The sequence below is a fragment of the Corvus cornix genome, chromosome 2 (genome assembly GCF_000738735.6).
Source record: "Corvus cornix cornix isolate S_Up_H32 chromosome 2, ASM73873v5, whole genome shotgun sequence".
NCBI classification, from domain to species: Eukaryota; Metazoa; Chordata; class Aves; order Passeriformes; family Corvidae; genus Corvus; species Corvus cornix.
The window spans coordinates 105527062-105541391 of record NC_046333.1 but is presented as its reverse complement, the minus strand read 5'-3'; the positions used below and the strand labels follow the sequence as shown (position 1 = coordinate 105541391).

Sequence of the window (14330 nt, the reverse complement as noted above, 5' to 3'; positions counted from 1 at the left end):
CATGCTTGGGATTGCAGAGCTTTGGGATGTGCTTGCCTATGTGAATGAGCAGCTATTCCAATTTTGAGGCAGCTAAAGTGAAAATAGCACTGATTCTGCTGTAGGAAATATTTCTTCCTCCTGGAGACCAGTCAGGATGAGAGATGGCCTTGTAGCTGAGATACACTTGGATAAGAGTTAGGATTCAATTTCTATCTGTGCTACAGATTTCCTGTCTCGAGCTTGACTAAGTTGTTCAGTCAGATCAGGCCTCATGTTAATTTTCCATGTTTCTAGTACAGATAATTGTATTCCCCTTATTCACATGGGAATTCTGCAGATAAATACATTAAATGCTATGTGGTTTTCAGATGCTATAGTAAAAAGAGAAAGGTTATATAAAACATCAAGTAAAGCCAGAATTCAGGACTGGCCTTTAATTTGTAAAGCAAGGCTATACTAATGGGTAATTCAAACCCATCCTACTAGACATTCATTATAGAACATCCCCCTCTGCAAGTAAAGTGTCTTATCTACTGGTAGACAAGAGCTGAGAGGGAGAAGTACAATTAAATATGTTTATAGCAGGGCTTGGCATGAGAAACTGGCAGAAGAGAAATTATGCTAATGTCATCACTGTTGTTTCCAGTTGCTGCAGAGAACCAAGAATTTGTTAATTCACATTGTTTGGCTCTGTAGATTTGGTGTCAATACTTGGCAAAAAGATGGGCACAATAAAAACCAATTTACTTTAATCTGGAGACTGGTATTCTAAAAAGTACCAGCCTGTCTGCTGACACCTGGCTATTTATGATATCTCTAGGAGTCAGTTCTGATCTTTGGACTCATTAAAAATATTTTATGCAAAAAGTATTTAAATATAGCTGATGGCAGTGACTTACTACTAATGCTAGCAATGAGATTCCCTGGGGGAAAGGACAGGTTTCAACCTTTTAAAATAGCTGCAGATATACCGGACAAATTCCTCCTAAGGTCAGACAGGGCACTGAGTGCACTGACAGACCTCACCACGACCAGTCTCACCTGGGGCTCACCCCCTCTGCCCACAGGCCTTAGTTTCTGCCTGGGTTGCATGGCAGGTGTGCCTGCCTCCAGCTGTGCTACAGCTGTGGACACGTCTGGCCGTGGAACAACATCCCATCCCTGGGCCATGTCTGACCATGGTTCTCCTCACTGCCTGGCCTCTGCTCATCCCCGTCCCCAGGGAGGTGCTCAGCGCTGGAGGCTGGGGCCACCTCCCTGCTCCCTGTCACCCCTGCTCCTGAATGGAGGTGGGACAAGCCTGGCTGGGAGGACTCTGCCCTGCTGCCCCCGTGGGGCTCCCCGACTACAGCCAATCTGCACGTGCTAGCTCCAAGAGAAGCCCGGAGGTCCAGCTGCGGACCCTCTGAGTAACAGCGGCACACAAAGGGGGCAGAGGGGGGACGAGCTCCTCACCCAAGGGAGCTGTCTCTGAGCCTGATGGGAGAGCACACAGGTGGAGGCCAAGAAGAAGAGAGGGGACTCCTCATATCGCATCCACACAGACAATCACCCACACGAAAGGAGACGGACAAAGAGCCAAGGATCGGAGGGTTTCCAGGGGTTTTATAGTGGGGATAGCAAAGGCGGGATAAGGGACACAGCCAATAGGATACGGGATAGGAGGCAGGGTTGAGAGCAAGGGAACCAATGGGAACAACACATAGGAGGGATTTAGGGAAGGAGCCAATGGGGTGTTGAGTAGCGTAGAACTTTCCAGAACTAATACATATTAACTTAAGGGAAATGAATATACATGGCCTTGTACATAAAATAAGAAGGGGAAAACGTTAACCAGCCATACAAAAGTATGCAAACCACCGAACTGGGGAATTGTGGGTTCTCACCCTGACTGGAGTGGGTTGTTAAACCTCGGTGCCTGACCACCACAGTTTGGTATTGGTTGGCTTCTCAGGGGTGGGCGTGGTTGCAGCCAGTTGCACCATTACACCCAACAGTTCCCAGTTCTTGGAAGCAGCTGGCCCCCGTGGCATCCTGCCTGTGAGGGATCTCAGGCTACCTCAAGCCCTGAGCAGTGCAGAGTTAGGCCTGCAGCTGCATGAGACTTTTTCCTACAGGTCTGGCCTGACTCGTGGTTTAACCCTAGCCAACAGCCCAGCCCTGTGCACCAGGTCACTCATGCCCCACCTGATCACTCATGCCCCACCAGCAGGAGAAGGGAAAACACTGGAAAATGCACGGTTTGAGATACAGACAGTTTAATGGGGATAGCAAAAGCTGCATACACAAACAAAGCAAAACAAGGAATGAATTCACTGCTTCTCATGGGCAGGCAGGTGTTCAGCCATCTCCAGGAGAGCAGGGCCCCATTACACCTCCATGTTCTCCAAGTAATGGTTACTTAGGAAGACAAATGCCATCACTCCAAACATCCCCCTTCCTCCTACTGGCCCTGCCCAGCTTTACTGGAAGCCCTTCCCCATCAATCCTGCCCTGGTAACACAGCCCCAGTCCCTGCCTGAGCTACCCCAGATGTGATCACACCTGTGCAGAGCCATGGACCTCACTGATCCAGACCCTGAACCATAGGCTGAGCCCTGCTTGACCTGGGTCTAACTTCATCACTATGGGCAGGCTGGCAGTCCCTGGGCTCTGTCTCACCCTGGTCCCTGTCACTGGGACAGAGCTTGCCCTCAGAGCCATCTTCGCACCATAAACCTTGTCTGGTAACCTTCTCAGTTCTGGCTGTTCCCTCACACCTGCCCTGCCAGCTATGCTCCCGGCCCACCTGCACCTCTGGCAGTGCCACTGGTGCCACCGAGAGGATGACTTGCAACATGCTAACAGCATGATTTCCTGGAATTTTGATATTTACAGCTGAGTTAGGGCAGCACAAATAGAAGTGGTACAATTAGAGGAGCCTGGAACCTCTCCCCTCTAAACCCCACTCCTTCATACAGCTACTGCAGGGTCATGTCTACACATGCACTGCTGTGCTGAGCAAAACACTGGCTGAAGCACCAAACCCACAGAGCAAAATGAACATGGGAGCTGGATAATTATCCTTGGGCAACAAGGGTTCTGAGCTTCATCAGGCCTTCAGTGCTCTACAGACCACATTGTCTGCCTGCACTGTTCCGCACAGATGTTATCCAAGCTGTCTCAAGGACCTGCAGTGTGCTCCCCAGAGCAGCATGGACTTAATCTTGTACCTTGCCGCTCTACCCTTCGTATGGGCAATCACAATCACAGGGTGCATTCTTTCATATTTCTCACTGATGCAGGAATATGAAATCTTAGCAATTGCTTTCATAATAATAGTGAAAAAAAGATCAGATATTTCCAGGTTGTTCACAGAAATTGCATGTGGGAAGAATGAACCAGGGAGATAAGGGGAAGAGAGGCAACCTTGGTAGGGAAAAGCTGAAATAGAGACCAAGAAATTTTCAGCTTTAGTGTTTAATTTCATGCAAAGGAGTTTTGGCACCTGCTCCAAAGGTTATGTAGTAGATTCATTAAACAAACAGTAATTAGAAAAAAGCCCAAAGCACTTATACATATACTCACATGTTCCCTGGTTGCTGCACCAGTTTCTAGCATTGTTAAGGCCTGCAGGGAAATAACAAACATTCAAGACTTGCTTCTGGTTTTCTGAATTCCCAGTGGAGTTACTCAGTAGCACAAAGGATGGAATAACAGTACACTGTTTTCTATGTATTTTATAGAAAATGTAACATATAAAACTTTTTAACTGATTTTTTTTCTTGCTCTCTCTTGTCCACAAGCAATGTAAAGAATTATGTAACAGGGTGTGCAGAGCAGTAAAGAAATGCACATACAGTACATCTGGGGTTTTAACAGTGCTGCTAAGTGCAACATGTTGGGAGCACACATTCTGAACCAAATTTCCAATTTCACTGGAAACCACATATTTTTTAAAAAAAGTCCATTCCCATTTCCTACTAAATGTTGGCTGCCTTCTTTGTGCAAGCATTGCAGTCCTTTTACGTATTTTTTTTAAGAAAGAAACAATTTGTTTAGTTTCTTAAGGGAATACAGGTGCAGAATATGTATCAAGATCCTGTAGTGAATACATGTAATAGTATTCTGAATCACTAGTTCAAACTGAGCTCTGAACATGAGAAGGAACAGTGTCAACATTACATCAGTACTGACTGGAGTCACTGTAGTATTAGTGAAGTAAAATATTAAACCTCCAAGCTTTGAAACAGTTGCATGTTCCGTCTGGATATGCATATCCTCATCTGGAAAAGTTGCCTCCTTAATCCATGAGGATTTAAACTCAGCTGGTTTAGTGACCCACTCTATTGCTTCCTTTATTTCCCATTTTTGCTTTGCATTCAGCATCTGGGATAAGGAAAATAAGACTCAAATACAGTGAAGGTTTCTAGAGAGTTATTTTTTCTGTCAAACTGCAAAATTTTTATGAAGTGGTAGAAATTCAGGAAATAGAAAGCAAATGAAAAGTTGGAATTGCTGTTCTGTCTGTATTGTACTTTTGGCTATGCTTATGCACAGTTGCAATGACTGTGTCAATATCCAGACTAGGTTCAAACCAAGCAGATCAGGACTTGTAGGAAGTAGAGCAGTCTTCTGTGGGAATGAGTATATCTTGGCAGCACATACTTAAGTACAGCACCCTAAAACATGGACATGGCTGCCTGAAATTTTCAGCAGAAAAGCTTCTTGACAAAAAAAAAAAAAAAAAAAAAAAGTGCAGTAGTTTAAATAAGATGAGTTTTTGAAGCAGAATTTCTCTCCCACACAAGGGAGAAATTTTCTGTCTATAAAAAATGAATCATCTGAAAATTACATCATAATTCCTCTGCAGGCTCTTCAGGTCTTTGCCATCCTGTATTCACAGAGTTCCTGGTTCATGATTTATGGCATCCCATGAAAGCTTTGTGCTGCACTGCAGCACCCAGAGTAGGTCAGCAGCTGTGGTGTGCCAGTGAACATGTGGGGCAAAAGAATCTGACCCAAAGCAGTCAACAGAGAAGCATTTCAAAACAAAAATGAGTGACTTCCATCTACTTCTTCATTTTCATTCAAATATTTTAGTTTGAATAACTTATTTTCCAGCTTATTTTTGGCCAAATACACATTAAAAATTATTAACAGGCTTTACTCTGGAAGCCTCCCTGGATATAAAAACCACTTTAAATCCTCTAGAAGAAAATCCTGGTAGTGGGGTTCTGCTGCAGACTCGAATTTCTGGCACAGAAATACAGGATAAAATTCTTAGTAATACAACTACTTCGGTCATATTCAATACTGCTCTTCATTGAAATAGATCAACATCTGTTGACATTATTCAGGATTTGAAGAAGGAAAGAGACAATATTTGTTCAATAAATGCATATAAGAGCTATTTCATCTAATGGCTTTAAATAGAAAATAACATAGTATAGTAGCAAAAAGGTGATATTCATAGTTATTTTGTCTGGGCCAATCATTTCTTGCATAAATCTCAATCTGCAAATATCATCCTGTAGATAAGTGCCCACTTTTACTTTGAACGTATATGCATACTTGGAACATGGAATAGATCACTTCTGAATGATTAACGGGGCCATAAACTGGAATCCATAAACTAGATTTTAGAATTTTAGCATCACTGTCTTACAGAAGGAACTTTCTTGTTACTTCTCCTCCCTTGTGAGTAAGCTTCATCCTACTCTGAAAATCAAGCAGCGATGGCGTTTCATAAATCAATGGAAACACGTCTATCTTCACTTGTGATCAGCCCTCAGCTTTCCCACACCACTCCCGTTCTCCTGCAATGCAGCATTATGCAGTAGTGGAAGGGGGGAGTGTCTGGGAAGAGATACAGAAGCAGAGTCATCACTGCCCATACCACAGACCTGCACGAGTTAGACCTGGCCCAGTTTGTCCTTTCAAAGCATAAGACACAGAAGAGTAACACTCAATACAGGCGTTTACAATACATTATCCAGCCTTCTCTCAGGGCCTATGTGTGCAACTGCAAGCAAAACTACATCAGTTAGTTATACGTCTCCAAATAACTCCACCACACTGCATCTAGAATATTAATTTACACAAAATTAGAATAAGCTTTTTATTTCTTCCTCACAAGTAGCTAGAAGAAACCATCAGAAAATGAGATCAGATGTATCAGTAACATACAGCTGAACCAAACTCCTCAACCCAGCTAACTGTAAGAAACAATAAATTTTTCTAATCCTGATGTGAACATCCCATAACTTGGCAACATTATTTCTAGGTATACCAAGTTGTATATTTTCTGAAAGAAAAATACCAGCTGTATTAATTTGATCTGACACCAATAAACTGAGACAGAAAGGCACATGCAGCTCTCTCTGGCAATAGGGATCCTGTTTATGAAGGAAGCCAAGAGCCCTCTGCTACTGACAGTTCCAGAGTACCCCTCGAAGTGACAGCAACTAGAATTTCTAGAAGAAACCATCATTTATCACATTTTGAGGTTCATGTTGACTCTGAAGAAGACATCCCCATTTCTCATCCGTGAAGTTACCACAGGTTAAGGGTACTGTGCTTCTCAGCTATCCAAGCACAGATTTTATGTATTTTCATTAACACTCTTAATGATCATATTTTTGGTTAATTCATAGCACTCCCCTCAGAAGCCCCATGTGCATAAGCCCCTTGCTTAAACCAACAACAGCTCTACCCATGCAAACTCATTGTTACACACAATATACCAGCAAAGAAACTTGCATTTCTATGTTAGTTCCTTGGGTATATTCTCATTCATAAACACTCTGCCTTACTGGGAAAATCACTGAAATGGTATTAGGCCCACTTTTTTACCTCCCCAAATGGACCTGCAATGATACCTTTTCAGTCAGTCCAGCAAAACTTCTAAGTGTTTAGGAGCAAGCAGTGAGAATTGATCATCATCTGTTAGCATTTCCCACTTCACATACTATTTAAAATCTTACTGCTATAAAATTGAACATTCAAACCTGATTTAACTGGTGATCTGAGAAGCCCAGCCAGGAAGAGGATCCTGAATAAGCCAGATATCCATACTTTAACATTTTCTGTTCTGAAGCAGATAAGAACAATTACAAGTCAGGCTGTGTTTTAGTCAACAGCACATAATTTTGTTAAATAATACATCAAAGAATGTTCTTTGGGAAAACTGAAGGATTGGAGGCATTTTTACTTCTTTATTTTCCCCCAAACCCATCACTTTAATCAAATAGACCAATTTTGCCAGATAAGCCCTTCCCTCTTCTCCCTAGCTATTTCATTGCAAGACAACTGCAAAGCAGATAAATCCTTGGCAGCAGCAGAGAACAGCACAAGCTCCTCGCTAACCCAGTGCAAAGAGTTACATGGCAAAACATCACCAGTGTGGCACAAACCTGAGTTTTGACATTGCTCTCCTGGTACACACAAGAAGATGCCAACAAACAGCAGGCTTCATCTCACACAGTCCCCTTCCCACTCTCTAAGAGATGCAAACTGTTTTCATCAGGTACAGATGTATTTAAGCTCACACCTTTCTTTTTTCCCAAGCAGACCATTTTGGAGTATTTCTGTAGGGGAACAAGAATGAATATCAAATTAGACTGAACTGAACTAAATTCTCCTCACACTCTAGAGGTGATCATTACATTTCCTCCAGCCTGTCAGTCTCACAGGCTGGTGGTGTATTCCTGACAGAGTTACTCCCATCAAAACTAATGACACAAGGCCAGGATTAGGAAAATGGAGGGTACCAAAACTCCAGCTTTGAAGGAAAGATGACTTACCACAAGCTTCCCCTTCTGCTAGCACACCAGTAATGTATATGTATTCCATGCAGAATAGCAAATGCTTGGCAGCCTGCTTCAAGCATGACATATAAAATAAAAAACCCCATAGCATGATAAAACAGTATGATGAAAAAAAGATTAAGTAATGTTAGTCAGTTGAGGAATGGCTGTCAATCTTTTCCCTATTTTTCTGAAGCAAGCAGGGAGTTGAAACAGCAGATATTCTAAACCTTCACAACCCCCTTCCTCATCAGCTTGTGTTGCACTGCCAAATGCATGTTTGCCTAATTTCATGGCTGTGAGTACTTGATAATAAGCCATTTTCAGCTTCTTTTTAAACTCTATCCAAGCAGGAGTAAGAGATTAAACAGGAAAGCCAAGTCACACTATTTTAGCTGTCAAATTAAAACAGAGAAGCAACCCTATTCTCATACCTCCTGCTCTCAGAAAAGGAAATAGCAAGTTATTTTAGAACAGGATCTTTTAGATCTTAATACTGAAGGGAATTTCCCCCAAAATGACTGATCACTCCAGCAAACAGATCAACACATTAAGCCCAAGCATTTGCTAGCAGACAATGGTAGCACAGGCAATTCAATTACCAAATTTTTAGTTTTCAGCAAGGAGGTTTTTTGTGAAAAAGCTCCCAACCATTTAAAAAACTAAGCCAAACTCCCAATTATCCAGACTTAAAGAAAAGCAGCTTCTTGTCCAACTCCTAAACAAAGACCTACAGATTAAAGCATGGTCTTTAAGTACACAGCTTCCTATAGCTTTAGCCATCAGTCCCCACTGCCAGCTGTGATGTGAGAGTGGGCAAGACAAGCTGTACAGCTTCCCCAGGAGAGGGGATAATTTGCATCTCTGCTTGAGAGCAGACACGTGAAGAGGGTCTGTTGGGAGGCAAGGACTTCTCTGGGCAGAAAGCAACACTCCCCACCAGGGACACAGCTTCTGTCTGAAATGAGCTGTAAGACCATTTTAGTCTGGACACCAGCTAAAACATGTACTCTTCTAATAGAGCCTAGTTGCCTTTAGACTTTCTGACCATGTCAACCTGTAACTTTCACATAAAGTAGGAAACAAAACAAATCAAATAACTCGGACCACAGTGATGCCATAACACACAGGTGCTTTTGTCTTTATGATGAAATGTCACAAAGTGCAAGTAACATTTACATTTGGCACACAAAATGAATTCCTGACACCAAAGCAAAGTGGTTAACAACAGTGAACAAGAACATTTGACACTTTCTATTGAAAATCATTAAGGATGAAACATTATTTTTGACCTGCTTTCATTATGGAAGCAGTATTGGTAGAGTGATTATTGGAAAAGGTGTGGAGAGATAATGACTGTGGGTTTGTGAGAGTCTGTAATACACAAGTAAGTGAAAGCTTTGCCCTCTAAATTTCTCTTCTTTAGTACAGATTACCACCAATACCACAAAAACTTCCACTACAAAACATTTCTATGGTTAATAAAATGAATATGAATGAATATATATCAAGTTATTACAAATTACTCTCTGCCATCAATAATATATGTTATCAAACAACAGCATGTTATCAATCAATAATAACATCAATCAGTACTGTGGTACAGCCAATGACAGGAGCAGCCAAGTAGTTCTGTATTATTTTAGATAACTACTATTTATCATGAATGAAGCAAATTTATCAACAACATAACAGCAGATATTTTTATGATTACTTATATTAATATTTATGCTATTGACATGAAGTGAATTAGATTTCAAAAGCAACCAAACCATCTCAAAAGGCAGGAAAAACCTGGGGGACCAACCCTTCCTGAAAGAGAGGAGGACAGACCCAGACAGTAAGAGAACTGGTAAAGTCCCAATTCCAAAATAATCCATATCACAGACTCTTTTTTTAGCCAGGTGTCCCTAGGGAGAGCCTAAATGCTCATAGAAAGGTTGTGTGGGATTCAGCCAAGAAGTTCTCAGGCTCATTTTTGGATAAACATTAAGTGTTTTTTATATCACATAGTTGTAAGAGGGTGTCTTGGGGTGACTTTATGCTGTGTATCCCCTACCGCTGCTCTATGCCCAGAAATTAATTTTGTGCCTTTCCGTGCCTTTAAATGGAGCCTGAGAGGGGGGGAGAAGAAAAAACCAAGTGAACTTTTCAAAGCAGTTGTTCAAGGACACAGATACACTCTTCTCTGCGTTCTTCCGCTGCAGTAGCAAGAGCAGAGGAAGCACCATGCTTGCTTTTCAGCCAGCTTTTGGCTCCTTTTCTCCGGAGGGAGACGGAGAGTTGAACTTTGTTTTCCTGTGACTTCCGTTTTTTTCCTTCTTCTCTTCTGGACTGTTTCAACATCAGAACACATTGGGAGAATTTTCCACTGAGGCCCTGGAGGTGGGCCCACGACCCAGCTCCAAGGAGAAGGAAAGAGATTACACCTACAGAAGGACTCTGAAATTTCCCCAGGTTTCTCTCCACAGCGAGAGGTTTTATTATTTAGCATTATTATCCTTTTCCTGTGTTTTTGTTAAATAAATAGTTTTTATCTCTTTCACTTTCATCCAATGGAAATTTATTTTTTTTCCCGAACCTGGTGGGGGAGGGATGGTTGTAACCTGCTTTCTATCAGGGAATATTTTCCTCCAAATTTGTCCAAACTGGCACAGAGGGAGTGGGGCATTGAGCAGCCAATAGATCCTGTTTAATTTCTATTTTTCACAGCCAATTGGGGATGGTGTTTTCTGTTCCTTCAGAGCTATTTTATTTCTTCAGACTGTTTTTCACCTTCACACGACAAATTGCTGTTAGTGTCTCCTTGTTTGGTGTCTGTGGATGTCTCTGGTTTCTAGGTACCTCAGCTGCACTTCAAAGAGACCAGCTGCCGTTTTAAAGGATGTTTTTCACTAGTTCACAGGGCTGGTCCCCAGGCTCACAGTTCCAGGCTGGCAGACCTTTCTCTGTCAGTTTTCTTGACTGGACAATATCTTTCGTTCACTAATTTTCCTTTCTAACCAGGCCGTCTTTATGACCTCACATCTCTGCCTAAAAAGGCTATTTTTAATAAATAGTAACATGCTAAGTATGCAAGATTTGGCTCCCAGATCAAGAGCATATTCAGTAGGGAAGCAGCTAAAAAGTGAAAATCTCAGATTAAAATATGCGAGTAAGAAAGATGAAATCAAGGGAAGGGTATATGAAGAAACAGGACTAGGCAAAAATATTTTCTTTCAGAAATGCCAGAGTTCCACAAATTTACTCTGTAATGTTCCGACCAATTTCACCACTAAGCGCTGTGCAGCGGCTACAGTTTTCCATCCTGCAAAAATTAAGCATGGGCAGAGTGTCCCAGAACTCAGCAATGCTGTACTTTATTTGATACTTTAAAGCCAATAGTATGTATAGATTACTTCAAAATCAAGACCACATGCAAATAAGAGCAACCAGGAGCAGGGAATCTCTCTGAATTAATGAGCATACTTACACTGAGGTCCCATGGGTGTCACCTTTCCTTCTGGCTCACAGAGCTTTCAGGACAGCAGCTATAGCCAAGTGCACAGTGCCCTTCTCTGGTCCAATCTGTTGAACAAAAAAATGGAGACCCCTCAGTGTCATCCACAGTGGTTTGATACTCACCTATGTCTCAGTTTCTGTTAAATGATATTTTGTTTGCCGTGGTTTCAAAGACAGCACTGTTGATAACACAGCAAGGGAAAAAGTCACTGATAGTGGGGGAGGGGGGGGGGAAGAACAATTCACATTGGTTAAAAATTATGAAAAACAGAAGATGCAGAAATGTGCAACTTGCATCAAATACCCCCCTGGAATTCTGACTGGTCGCTTTCACACTGGCTTGGCTGAGAACCACATGTATTCCCAATTTCCAAGAAGGCAAATGGAACTATTTTGTGAAAATTCACACCTTGCATGTTTGTTACTACCGTTTTCACAACAGCACCCTCAAATGTGTCTTACCCAACTAAGCTGCCTGTTGCTGGTAAGCTCTCTGGAGAAGCCTCCAAAGTTGTTGACAATTTCTCCCATGTCTCTATTGACCACATGAATAAAGAAAGCCTTGACAGCACATATGACTGCCAAGCATAGCCGAATTTACTGCCTCATTACATCCAAATGCCTATAACAGAAGGACTGTGGGCCCTTTCCTCAGCTGATACTTTGAGAATTAACCTTTTCAGACAGCCTGTGAATTTGAAGTACCAGCATGGAACCATTCATTTTGCGCCCAGACCTGGGTGGCCACTGTCAATTTAGCTGAGTGGCCATGTTGCATTTTATACTTGCCTGTTTCCAGGTGCTGATCCCTTCCTCATAAAAATTAATAATCACAAAGGGCTTTCAAGATGAAAGTTACTCTGTATCACCTCCCACTCCACAGAAGAAGAAAACAGCCACCCTAGACTGGCAGTCCAAAACACGGTTAAGGACACAGAGGCCGTCAGATCCCATTATCCTCTGAGGAAAACAGCATTTCTCCAAATTAGACAGCCTTTACATACCATCCCTTTGAAGCAACTGCTGCATTTCCCTGAGTTGTTTTGCTACTTGCAGTCACGTTCAGGTTGTCATTTCCTCATGAGGCATTCTGTTTCTGGCAGTGAGATAATGGCAGTTGGGCTCCAGCTGTTTCCGGTCCCCAAGACTCAGGCTGCAGCTGAATTGGTTTTTTCCAATACCACTAGTCAATGTCAACATATATTCCAAGCAAACGTTTTTGCCAGGGTAAACCACATGCCGATCTTCTTTAGCAAACTGCAGAGTGTCAGAGAAAGGACAGACACAGCATAAGCCTGGTGCCAACCATCATTTTCTTCAGCAGCATGGAATAAACAGTCTTGAGAGTTGAGACAGTGATTCCAGTTCTCTGAGTTCTCCCCTGCTTGGGGTATTTGCTTGAGATATGAGGAACCGGTGTCTGAAACACTGTTTTGTAAGAACTCCTTTGCGTGGTTCTGCCTAAGACATTTTCCTTGCCTGTGTCTCAGTTCCTATGCTGTTCCCACCTGCATTGTGGGAATGACATCCCATCCCGCTTTTCTTGGATGTGATGAGTCAGTCATGTACTACAGTGCCTGAGGTCATTTATGTATCTAGGCAGGTTGTACTACGCGCATTTCACCCATGACGACGGGGAGGGTTTTCAGCTTCTTAGAACAAACCAGGTGACACACAGATTCCAATTTGAGGCTGACTAAAGATAATGGTTTATTCCTAAAGAAGGTTAAAATAACTGAGTATGTACCTGCCAGATTGCTAAGTGATTAAAAAAAAAACCAAACCCAAACAAAGGAGACGTTTCTGTGAGAAACAATTGCAAAGGTAGATTGAAGGAGGAAAAGGCATGATATCGTCAAGTCAGAGGTTTTGTGGGTGTTCAGCTGAGTGCTTAGAGGGTTTTGATATATTCATAGTGTCAGTGAAACAGACTGGAATGGCAAAGAAGGAAGTGTTCATTCTCTGGTCTAGGGGTGAAAGGGCACTGCTGCAAACCAGTGATGTCTGGAAGTTACACCAAAGTACAAGAAGGGAGCAATGAGAACTGTAGGGGAACTCATGGATGTGCTCACTGGGCAGTGCTTGTGGAACAGTCACAGAAGCTGTGTCCTGTCCAAACTGCCTAACAAAGCCTCCTGCCCCCCTGGCCATGTGTCTGAGATGTGGCAGCTCAGGGACCTGGGAAGGCAGATCCCACTGACAGTCACTGCCGTTCTCAGAGGCCAAGGTCCGGCACTCACCCACATGTGGGCTGTCTGAAAGGTGATTTGCTGCATCCCTAGGCCCCCTGGGCAAGCCTCAGGCTAGAGATCCGTGCTCCATGCCATCTGTATGACATAATTGGTACACTGGCTGTGTGGCAGTCAAATTGCTGCACAGGGCCCACAGGTTTTACACAAGTTTTTATCTTTTTTTTTTTTCTGAGTAGCTCAGGTGCCCGTTGTAAGGAATAATGGGAAATTGCTACAGCTTTTCTTCTCTAAGCTCAAGACCAGGGGTCAAGGTTGGTAGGTGATGCTAAAAGTTGCCCATCTGAAAGGAAATGTTCAGTTGGCCAAATGCTAGATTCTGGCTGCTGCTTGATCATGGTCTTCAACTTGACCCTGGATGAGTCAAAATACCTCTTCTCCCTTTGACAGAGGATAATGACAGAGATAATGACACATCTCATTTGTTTGAGAGTGTGTGAGAAATGCTATGTATTAGGCAATAAGGTTGTTGGGCAAGATGGTAAATGCCTTGGAAACCCCTGGGAGAGATGCTGCCTATCAGTAGATTTCTGTTTATTGCATGGCATAACAGCGTCTGTCTTGGAACAAATGAAGTCCAGGCTATTTTGTCAATAGATCAAGAGCATTTCCACAAGATAGGCTGGCCTGGCATAGTGGATGTGTATCCCACTAACCTCCTGAATGCTCTTTGTCATCCCCAGGTTACAGGAAGGGTCATTCCTTCCTACCTTAATGATCAATTGAATTTAGGGACATATCTATTGCTAAGTATATACGGCCTTGCTCTTCAAAACACTTAGTAGCAGTCTGAAAAGGCTGGGGCCATTCT

The 14330-nt window shown here is 42.7% G+C and overlaps 1 long non-coding RNA gene across 1 annotated transcript; it reads right to left on the bottom strand.

Annotated features, from left to right (window-relative positions):
• Positions 1-3427: 3427 nt before the first annotated feature.
• Positions 3428-12698, bottom strand: LOC109144214. The gene is made up of 5 exons (XR_002044823.2): positions 12275-12698; positions 11242-11336; positions 7377-7550; positions 6972-7054; positions 3428-3591 (listed from the first exon to the last, which is right to left on the bottom strand). It is a non-coding gene; the product is annotated as an uncharacterized LOC109144214 (long non-coding RNA).
• Positions 12699-14330: the final 1632 nt, after the last annotated feature.